The sequence below is a fragment of the Oncorhynchus mykiss genome, chromosome 20 (genome assembly GCF_057628025.1).
Source record: "Oncorhynchus mykiss isolate SJ-2025 chromosome 20, ASM5762802v1, whole genome shotgun sequence".
NCBI classification, from domain to species: Eukaryota; Metazoa; Chordata; class Actinopteri; order Salmoniformes; family Salmonidae; genus Oncorhynchus; species Oncorhynchus mykiss.
Genome location: NC_143041.1, coordinates 38,802,908 through 38,813,706, shown reverse-complemented (window position 1 = coordinate 38,813,706; position 10,799 = coordinate 38,802,908).

Here is a 10,799-nt window from a genome sequence, read left to right as displayed (position 1 = left end):
ACTCTCTAGGTAGACAATGTGATCTACAGATTATCATGAGATACTCTACTTCAGGCGAGCAAAACCTTGAGACTTCCTTAGATATTGTGCACCAGCTGTTGTTTACAAATATACATTGGCCCCCACCCCGTTTCTTACAAGAGGCTGCTGTTCCATCCTACCGATAAGGTGTATAACCTGCCAGCTGTATGTTATTAATGTCGTCGTTCAGCCACGACTCGGTGAAACATAAGATATTACAGTTTTTAATGTCCCGTTGGTAGGATATACGTGCTTTCAGTACGTCCCCATTTATTTTCCAGCAACTGAACGTTAGCTAACAGTACAAATGGCAAAGGCAGATTAGCCACTCTTCGCCTGATTCTCATAAGATACCCCGATCTCTTTCCGCAAAATCTCAGTTTCTTTCTCCAGCGAATGATGAGGGCCTGTTTGGGTGTTTGGAGTATATCCCGTCCAACTTATTAAAGAAAAATGATTTGTCCAATTTGAGGTGTGCAATCGCTGTTCTGATGTCCAGAAGTTATTTTCGGTCATAAGAGACGGTAGCAGCAACATATGTACAAAATAAGTTACAAACAATGCGAAAAAAACAAACAAAATAGCATGATTGGTTAAGAGCCAATAAAACAGCAGCCATCCTCTCCGGCGCCATCTTTCTCGCCACCTTCCCCTTAGGGATGGTGAAAGAGTTTCTTCCAGATGTGACGCTTGGCATTCAGTCCAAAGAGTTCAATCTTTGTTTCATCGGACCAGAGAATTTTGTCCCTTAGGTGCCTTTTGGCAAACTCCAAGCAGACTGTTATGTGCCTTTTACTGAGGAGTAGGTTCCGTCTGGATACTCTACCATAAAGGCCTGATTGGTGGAGAACTGCAGAGATTGTTGTCCTTCTTGAAGGTTCTCCCATCTCCACAGAGGAACTCTGGAGCTCTGTCAGAGTGACCATCGTCACCTCCCAAGGCCCTTCACCCCCGATTGCTCAGTTTGGCCAGGTGGCCAGCATTAGGAAGAGTCTTGGTGGTTCCCAACTTCTTTCATTTAAGAATGATGGAGGCCACTGTGTTCTTGGGTACCTTCAATGCTACAGAAATGTTTTGGTACCCTTCTCCAGATCTGTGCCACTACACAATCCTGTCTCTGAGCTTTACGGACAATTCCTTCGACCTCATGGCTGTTTTTAGTTTTAATACATTTGCAAAAACATCTAAAAACCTGTTTTTGCTTTGTCATTATGGGGTGTTGTGTGGAGATTGATGAGAAACATTTTTTATTTTATCTATTTTAGAATAAGGCTGTAACGTAACAAAATGTGGAAAATGTCAAGGGGTCTGAATGCTTTCCAAATGCACTGTATATGATGTACGATCTGTTCTAGTAACTTTATCAAATCCTGATACATCCAAGGAAGAGTAAAAATGTAAAAACCAGCACACAGGTGTAATTGTTCCTCATAATCCTTTTGTCCCACAGCTTCCCGACACATGTAACATTTTCATAATAAAATCAGGTCAAATTTTATTTGTCACATGCGTCGTAGAGAACAGTTGTAGGCTAACAGTGAAATGCTTACTTACGAGTCCCTTTCCAACAATGCAGAGTTAAAGATACACATTTAAAGAAAAATGTTTAATGGTGACCCAAGGTAAGGTGACACAGTGAATAATTAATCGAAATAATGACAAAAAATATTATGGCTATATATAGGGAGGAGAAATAACATGGCTATATACAGAGAGTACCAGTACCGAGTCGATGTGCAGGGGTATGAAGTAGTTGACGTAGCTACTATATGTACTGTACATATAGCTAATGTAGGGGTAAAGTGACTAGGCAACCGGTTAGATAATAGACAGTGTTAGCAGCGTATGTGGTGAAAGTGTGAAAGTGTGTGTGTGTATGTGTGTTTGTGAGTATGTGTGGCGTCATTATGCATGTGTATGCATGTTATAATTGTGTGGGCGTATGTAGTGTGTGTGTGTATGTGTGTGTTGGGGTGTCAGTGTAAGTATGTGTGAGCGTATGGGTAGAGTCCGGTGTGTGTGCGTAGTCAGTGCAAGAGAGTTAGTTTAAGAAAGGGTCAATGCAGGTAGTATTGTGTAGCCATTTGATTAGCTATTTAGCCGTCTTGTTTAGAAGTCTTAAGGCTTGGGGGTAGAAGCTGTTCAGGGTGTTGTTAGTTCCAGACTTGGTCAATTTTATGAACGTAAGGAGAGACTATTAGTATATTTAGATTTTATTTAAAAGGGGCCTTGTCGTCCTTACCACATCCTTCAATATTTCCAGATAACGTACAGACCGTCTGGGTTTATCCCTTACCTAAATATTGCAGTAGGGCTACACACATTGTTTCTTAAGCATAACCACACACAGTTTGTAAGAAGGAGTGGCATCCCAGAGCTTCATTGTGCTTACATCGGAGTTGAGAATGACAAGACACATGTCTGGGCATGAGTCAGACCCAGACAGCCTGCCAGTCACAGATAGGAACAACATCACAACAGAGCTTGGATTTCCCAGGGAGACTTACCAGTGATGCAGCTTCAGGTGAAGAAATGCACAGTTAATGACAAAATACATACCTTACATGGCCTAAGTTAGTATTACACCCACTTCCAGATTATAGCTGAAAAATGCAAGATCATATTTTGTCCTCCCTGACCCCTTTCAGGTTCAGAATTGGGGAACTAACTACCAGAGGCATTTCATTCACATTATGATATATTGTGCGGAGGGAGACTGGGGATGGTTGTAACGTGGGACAGTTGTAACACTTGCAATTCCTCTAATCAGGAGAGAGGTAGAATTACGGGATTCACTGTGCACATGCTCAGTTTAGTCCTGAACCCTCATGTTTAAAAGCAAGTCCCTATGATAAACTTTTTTTGCAGTAAGAAAGTAATTATTTTGACCAAATGTGTTTTTGTGATGGCATCAACTGCTTTGTAGTTCCATTCACCAAACTTATATCAGGTTTCTAACCAGTCTGTGTAGGGATATTTGATTCAAGTTAGCAATGCTAAAGTTTTAACATTTATCTAAAATGGAAGCTAGCTAAGGGCTGCAAGGGTCAGGGTTAGTGGTAACAACTTGTGAGAAAATGTTACAACCTACCCTGAGTAAAACTGGATGTTTTTGGTACATGTTTTCTTTTAATTTCAGCATGCCTAGATAGTGGAAAAGAAAGACAGACAGGGAGTACCTCTTCACACTTTGAAAAGAGCATCAAATGATGTAGCAGAGCAGGGGAAGTCAATCAGATCGGTTGCAAAGTTGTATGGCATATGTCATGTAATGCTGTACAGATTCTGCAAAGCGAGAAAGAAGCTACTGGAGAAGGGGTTGAGAGAGCTTCCTCGTGTAGGCTACAGTAGTGGAAACAGGGTATTCATGGAAAAGCAGGAGCAGAAGCTGTCAGAGTATCTCTTGAGGGCATCTGATTTATGCACACTGTGCCCACTGCTATCCAGCCCACCTCTCCAGTTGCTTTCCAGGCCACTGATGATCCATGACACGAAGCCTCCAGTGATGATCCATGGCACGAAGCCTCCAGTGATGATCCATGGCACGAAGCCTCCAGTGATGATCCATGGCACGAAGCTTCCAGTGATGATCCATGGCACGAAGCTTCCAGTGATGATCCATGGCACGAAGCCTCCAGTGATGATCCATGGCACGAAGCCTCCAGTGATGATCCATGGCACAAAGCCTCCAGTGATGATCCATGGCACGAAGCCTCCAACGACGGCCTCCAGTCCGGGGCCCCTAGCGACGGCCTCCAGTCCGGGGCCCGCAGAGAGGGTCCCCAGTCCGGGGTCGGCAGTGAGGGTCCCCACACCAGAGGCAGTACCAAAGTGGGGTGAGCCAGAGGTGTAGCGGGGTCTACGTCCTGCACCTGAGCCGCCACCGTGGATAGATGCCCACCCAGACCCTCCCCTATAGGTGGGAGGGGGTACTGTCACGCCCTGACCTCAGAGAGCCATTTTATTTTTCTATTTGGTTAGGTCAGGGTGTGATGTGGGGTGGGCATTCTATGTTTTGTTTTCTGTGTTTCTTTATTTCTATGTTTTGGCCCGGTATGGTTCTCAATCAGGGACAGCTGTCTATCGTTGTCTCTGATTGGGAATCATACTTAGGTAATCCTTTTTCCCTCCTTCAGTGTGGGTAGTTAACTTTGTTTGTGGCACTAATGCCCTGCAAGCTTCACGGTTGTTTCTTTCGTTTGTTGTTTTGTTGGCACCATTTTTAATAAAAAGGAAAATGTACGCTCACCACGCTGCACCTTGGTCCCCTTCTTACGACGTCCGTGACAGGATAGATGTAGGTTGTTTGTATCATGTTTTGAATACACTACCATAAACGATCTCTGAGATGCTGACGAAAAGGTGAGTGTTACAACCATCCCCGGTCTCCCCTACAATATCTCAGGACACAAAGACACAGTGGCTTTGTGGACGAAAATGCAAATCTTGTCTGATTCACTGGCCTAGGTTTGAACATTAAATTCTGAAGAAGTCAAGATAACATGCTTTGAATTTTACACATGCATTCAAAGATAATTTTTGTATTCAGAGGAACGGTTGGATTGACAAGACACACGATGATGGTAATAATTATGTCTTTGTCATGTACACTGCTATCTTTTTATTTTAGCAGAAAACAATTTCTGTCTTTATCTCAGTCCGTTTATTAGTATCATAGATTTTTCAGTCAACCTTCATGTTTCTGTTTAACCATTTAGATTTTTTTTGTAAACTATTGTTTTAGTCCAAACAAAATATCCAACCACGGCAGAAAGCAAATACTTCAGAAGATCCACTACAACCAATGGCACAGGCACAAACACAAACCTAATTTCCTGTCTTTATCTCATAATAGATGAGATAAAATAGAATAGATGTGTGTTTGCCTGGTAGCGTGATGATTCATTAGAAATAGATGTTTGAAAGTACAAACAAGCAGCATCATTGTTGATAGGCAGACAGTCCAAACACAAAGCAAGCTGCTCTTCAGGAAATAAACATGTTAGCTTAGTAACATGGAAATAAGGCGAGCCACTGATTTGCAGATGAGGGTGATTTAACTGAAACAGCAGTCCGAGTGTCCTTGTCAGTCGATGTGTTGCACTAAACTGAATATTTAAAAAAACACACATAAAATACATTTGTCCTCCCCAGGCTGATAAAAAACATTTGCCCTCCCCAGATGAGAGTTAATTTAGTCAACGCCGTATGACTCCAAGGAACCCTCTCTGCAAAACTTTGAATAAGGGAATAGTGGTCTATTGCCAATTGACCTACTACTGCAATTACACACCCCACGTAGGCATTTAGCCCTGGGGCTCACACTGTCTGACTGAGTCTAGACTGGTAAAGGAACTAAGTGCTCTGAGATATCTGATCATTTAATTCTTTGACATCCATGTCAGATAAGTGTAAGTATTCTTTATGTTTGAAATGACCCCAGGAAATGTTTTTAGTTTAAGGCACGATTTCAAATACATAGTTTTCATATTTCTCAAATATTAGTATAAATTCAATGCAGCATTAATACTTCAAACCAATTTGCCCCAGTTATTTCTAAATGATTCTGTTAGCTAGGTTAATAGAATGAATGAAATAAAGGCCCTGCTCAGATTCTTTCAGTTATTTCTAAATGATTCTGTTAGCTAGGTTAATAGAATGAATGAAATAAAGGCCCTGCTCAGATTCTTTCAGTTATTTCTAAATGATTCTGTTAGCTAGGTTAATAGAATGAATGAAATAAAGGCCCTGCTCAGATTCTTTCAGTTATTTCTAAATGATTCTGTTAGCTAGGTTAATAGAATGAATGAAATAAAGGCCCTGCTCAGATTCTTTCAGTTATTTCTAAATGATTCTGTTAGCTAGGTTAATAGAATGAATGAAATAAAGGCCCTGCTCAGATTCTTTCAGTTATTTCTAAATGATTCTGTTAGCTAGGTTAATAGAATGAATGAAATAAAGGCCCTGCTCAGATTCTTTCAGTTATTTCTAAATGATTCTGTTAGCTAGGTTAATAGAATGAATGAAATAAAGGCCCTGCTCAGATTCTTTCAGTTATTTCTAAATGATTCTGTTAGCTAGGTTAATAGAATGAATGAAATAAAGGCCCTGCTCAGATTCTTTCAGTTATTTCTAAATGATTCTGTTAGCTAGGTTAATAGAATGAATGAAATAAAGGCCCTGCTCAGATTCTTTCAGTTATTTCTAAATGATTCTGTTAGCTAGGTTAATAGAATGAATGAAATAAAGGCCCTGCTCAGATTCTTTCAGTTATTTCTAAATGATTCTGTTAGCTAGGTTAATAGAATGAATGAAATAAAGGCCCTGCTCAGATTCTTTCAGTTATTTCTAAATGATTCTGTTAGCTAGGTTAATAGAATGAATGAAATAAAGGCCCTGCTCAGATTCTTTCAGTTATTTCTAAATGACTCTATTATCTAAGTTAATAGAATTAATGAAATAAAGGTCCCACTCAGATTCTTTCGGTTATTTTTTAATTACTAAACGACTTTATTATCTAGGTTAATATAATGAATGGAATAAAGGCCCCGCTCAGATTCTTTCTATTTCTCTTCGGGCATGGGTGATGAAAGACTGTGTCTTCTTGTCTTCTTCAAAGGCACCAGGGGAGATTTGAAATATACAGTATATATGCTATATTGTCACACACCAGTTAGGTTCAGTGAAATGTGTTGTTTTACAGGGTCAGCCATAGTAATATAGAACCCTTGGAGCAAATAAGGGTTAAGTGGCTTTGCTCAAGGGGACATCAACAGATTTTTCATATTGTCGGCTCGGGTATTCAAACCAGAAAGCTTTTGGTTACTGGTCCAACGCTCTAACCTCTAGCCTGCCTTCCGCCCTAAAGACTGTGGCTGATTGCTGTATTCCAAATATTTTCAGTTAGCTTCAGCTACACTTATGTACATGGTATAAGATATGTCCTCACTCAGGGATTCTCTGTGACTCTGATTGGCTCACTGATTTGGAGTGCAACGTTTAAACCTAATTTAGTATTCCACACTTCCCTTGCTGAATCTGAAGAGGCAGCTTCTCACCACGATGAGATCATTTCAATACATTGCCTGATCAAAGTGTTTCTGGCAACACAAGAATGACTGTCATGTTGACTGGATGTAGTCTGTTTGGATGGATTGTGGTAGGTTTGGGTCAAGAGAAACCCAATCCCTTAAAACAATTAAATACACTGCAGGTAGACTGCATGTGGAACTTCTTAGTACAAAATAATTCACTCTTACAAATAGCATAGCTAACAAATAGATAACAATAATCAATAAATAGATAACAATCACAATACATAGATAACAATAATCTTGTGTTTTCATGAGGTCATGGCATACACTTGTCAAATAAACAACAGGTGAAAAACCTGAGCCGTGCGCTTTCTCAGGGTAATAATAGTTAATATGGTAAGGAACAAAGTAAGTGTTTGACATGGTTGCCAAGTAAGAGCTGTTCAGTGGATAATTGCAGTGATCATTAGTCAACTAGAATAATCCCTGATGCACAGAGAATTATAAATAGCCTCAGAGATATATGGAAATGTATCCCCAATTGATTAATATTGCAAAAATTGCAAAAATCTCTGAAGCTGGAGCCTTATATCTCCCTCTCTAACTTTAAGCATCAACTGTGAGAGCAGTTTACAGATCACTATACCTGTACACAGCCATTCTGTAAATAGCACACCCGACAACCTCATCCCCATATTATTTCTCTTGCTATATTTACTCTTGCTATTTTGCACCCCAGTATCTCTACTTGCACATCATCATCTGCACATACAGTGGAGAGAACAAGTATTTGATACACTGCCAATTTTGCAGGTTTTCCTACTTACAAAGCATGTAGAGGTCTGTAATTTTTTATCATAGGTACACTTCAACTGTGAGAGACGGAAATCCAGAAAATCACATTGTATGATTTTTAAGTAATTCATTTGCATTTTATTGCATGACATAAGTATTTGATACATCAGAAAAGCAGAACTTAATATTTGGTACAGAAACCTTTGTTTGCAATTACAGAGATCATACATTTCCTGTAGTTCTTGACCAGGTTTGCACACACTGCAGCAGGGATTTTGGCCCACTCCTCCATACAGACCTTCTCCAGATCCTTCAGGTTTTGGGGCTGTCGCTGGGCAATACGGACTTTCAGCTCCCTCCAAAGATTTTCTATTGGGTTCAGGTCTGGAGACTGGCTAGGCCACTCCAGGACCTTGAGATGCTTCTTACGGAGCCATTCCTTAGTTGCCCTGGCTGTGTGTTTGGGGTCGATGTCATGCTGGAAGACCCAGCACGACCCATCTTCAATACTCTTACTGAGGGAAGGAGGTTGTCAGCCATGATCTCGCGATACATGGCCCCATCCATCCTCCCCTTAATACGGTGCAGTCGTCCTGTCCCCTTTGCAGAAAAGCATCCCCAAAGAATGATGTTTCCACCTCCATGCTTCACGGTTGGGATGGTGTTCTTGGGGTTGTACTCATCCTTCTTCCTCCAAACAACGGCGAGTGGAGTTTAGACCAAAAAGCTCTACTTTTGTCTCATCAGACCACATGACCTTCTCCCATTCCTCCTCTGGAGCATCCAGATGGTCATTGGCAAACTTCAGACGGGCCTGGACATGCGCTGGCTTGAGCAGGGGGAACTTGCGTGCGCTGCAGGATTTTAATTCATGACGGCGTAGTGTGTTACTAATGGTTTTCTTTGTGACTGTGGTCCCAGCTCTCTTCAGGTCATTGACCAGGTCCTGCCGTGTAGTTCTGGGCTGATCCCTCACCTTCCTCATGATCATTGATGCCCCACGAGGTGAGATCTTGCATGGAGCCCCAGACCGAGGGTGATTGACCGTCATCTTGAACTTCTTCCATTTTCTAATAATTGCACCAACAGTTGTTGCCTTCTCACCAAGCTGCTTGCCTATTGTCCTGTAGCCCATTCCAGACTTGTGCAGGTCTACAATTTTATCCCTGATGTCCTTACACAGCTCCCTGGTCTTGGCCATTGTGGAGAGGTTGGAGTCTGTTTGATTGAGTGTGTGGACAGATGTCTTTTATACAGGTAACGAGTTCAAACAGGTGCAGTTAATACAGGTAATGAGTGGAGATAATACAGGTAATGAGTGGAGAACAGGAGGGATTCTTAAAGAAAAACTAACAGGTCTGTGAGAGCCGGAATTCTTACTGGTTGGTAGGTGATCAAATACTTATGTCATGCAATAAAATGCAAATTAATTACTTAAAAATCATACAATGTGATTTTCCAGATTTTTGTTTTAGATTCCGTCTCTCACAGTTGAAGTGTACCTATGATAAAAAATTACAGACCTCTACATGCTTTGTAAGTTGTAAAACCTGCAAAATCGGCAGTGTATCAAATAGTTGTTCTCCCCACTGTATATCACTCCAGTATTACTGCTAAATTGTAATTATTTTCGTCTCTAGGGCCTATTTATTGCCTACCTCCCTACTCTTCTACATTTGCACACACTGTACATAGATCTTTCTATTTTTCTTTTATTTTGTGTTATTGACTGGTCGTTTGTGTATGCGTAACTCTGTGTTATTGTTTTTGTCGCACTGCTATGCTTTATCTTGACCAGTTTGCAATTGTAAATGAGAACTTGTCCTCAACTGGCCTACCTGGTTAAATAAAAATGTAAAATAAAAATATGAATTGAAATTTGAGAAATTTGTTGTAAAATAACCCTCTGTTGACTTAATAAAGAATGCCCAGGCCCAATTGGCTTGTTGACAACCACACAGAAATATGTAATTGGTTCACAATCTGTTGGGTTGCTCCAGATTCCACATGCATCACAGGGTAACACTGCTACAGTATAAATCTGATAATAGTAGCCTGCTGGTATATCATTGTTGAATGGTGGGAAATTGACAGGTACTTTTGGATCTGGTTTGAGCAGGCAGAGTGTAGAGGCAATCAAATATGTCTTTTTAAGGCATGGTTTTTATCAACAACATTGCAGTGACTCCACAATAATGACTTTAATGAGAGCATGGTTTTTATCAACAACACTGCAGTGACTCCACAATAATGACTTTAATGAGAGCATGGTTTTTATCAACAACACTGCAGTGACTCCACAATAATGACCTTAATGACAGATTGAAAATAAGAATACAAAAACATGCATCCTGCATGCAACATGGCAACAAAAAAAAACACATGGCACATTGACCTAAATGCAAAGCCTTATGTTTGGGACACATCACTGAGTAACTGCCTCCTTATTTTCAAGCATGGTGATGGCTGCATCATGGTATGGGTATTGTTGACATCAGCAAAGACTGGGGAGTTTTCCAGGATAAAAAGAAACAGGATGGAGCTAAGCAGACAAAATCCTAGAGGAAAACTTGCTTTAGTCTGCTTTACACCAGACACTCGGAGGTAGAATACACTATTCAGCAGGACAACAACCTACAACACAAGGCCAAATGTACACTGGAGTTGTTCACCAAGAAGACAGTGAGTGTTCCTTAGTGGCCAAGTTACAGTTTTGACTTAAATCTACTTGAAAATCTATGGCAAGACTTTAAAATGGCTGTCTAGCCATTGTCACCAAAACCTTGACAGAGCTTGAAGAATTTTGAAAAGAATAATGGACAAATATTGCACAATCCAGGTGTGCAAAGCTCTTAGAGACTTACCCAAGATGACTCACAACTGTAATCGCTGCCAAAGTTGTTTCTAACATAATATTGACTCGGGGAGGGGGCGGGGGTTAAATCAAGG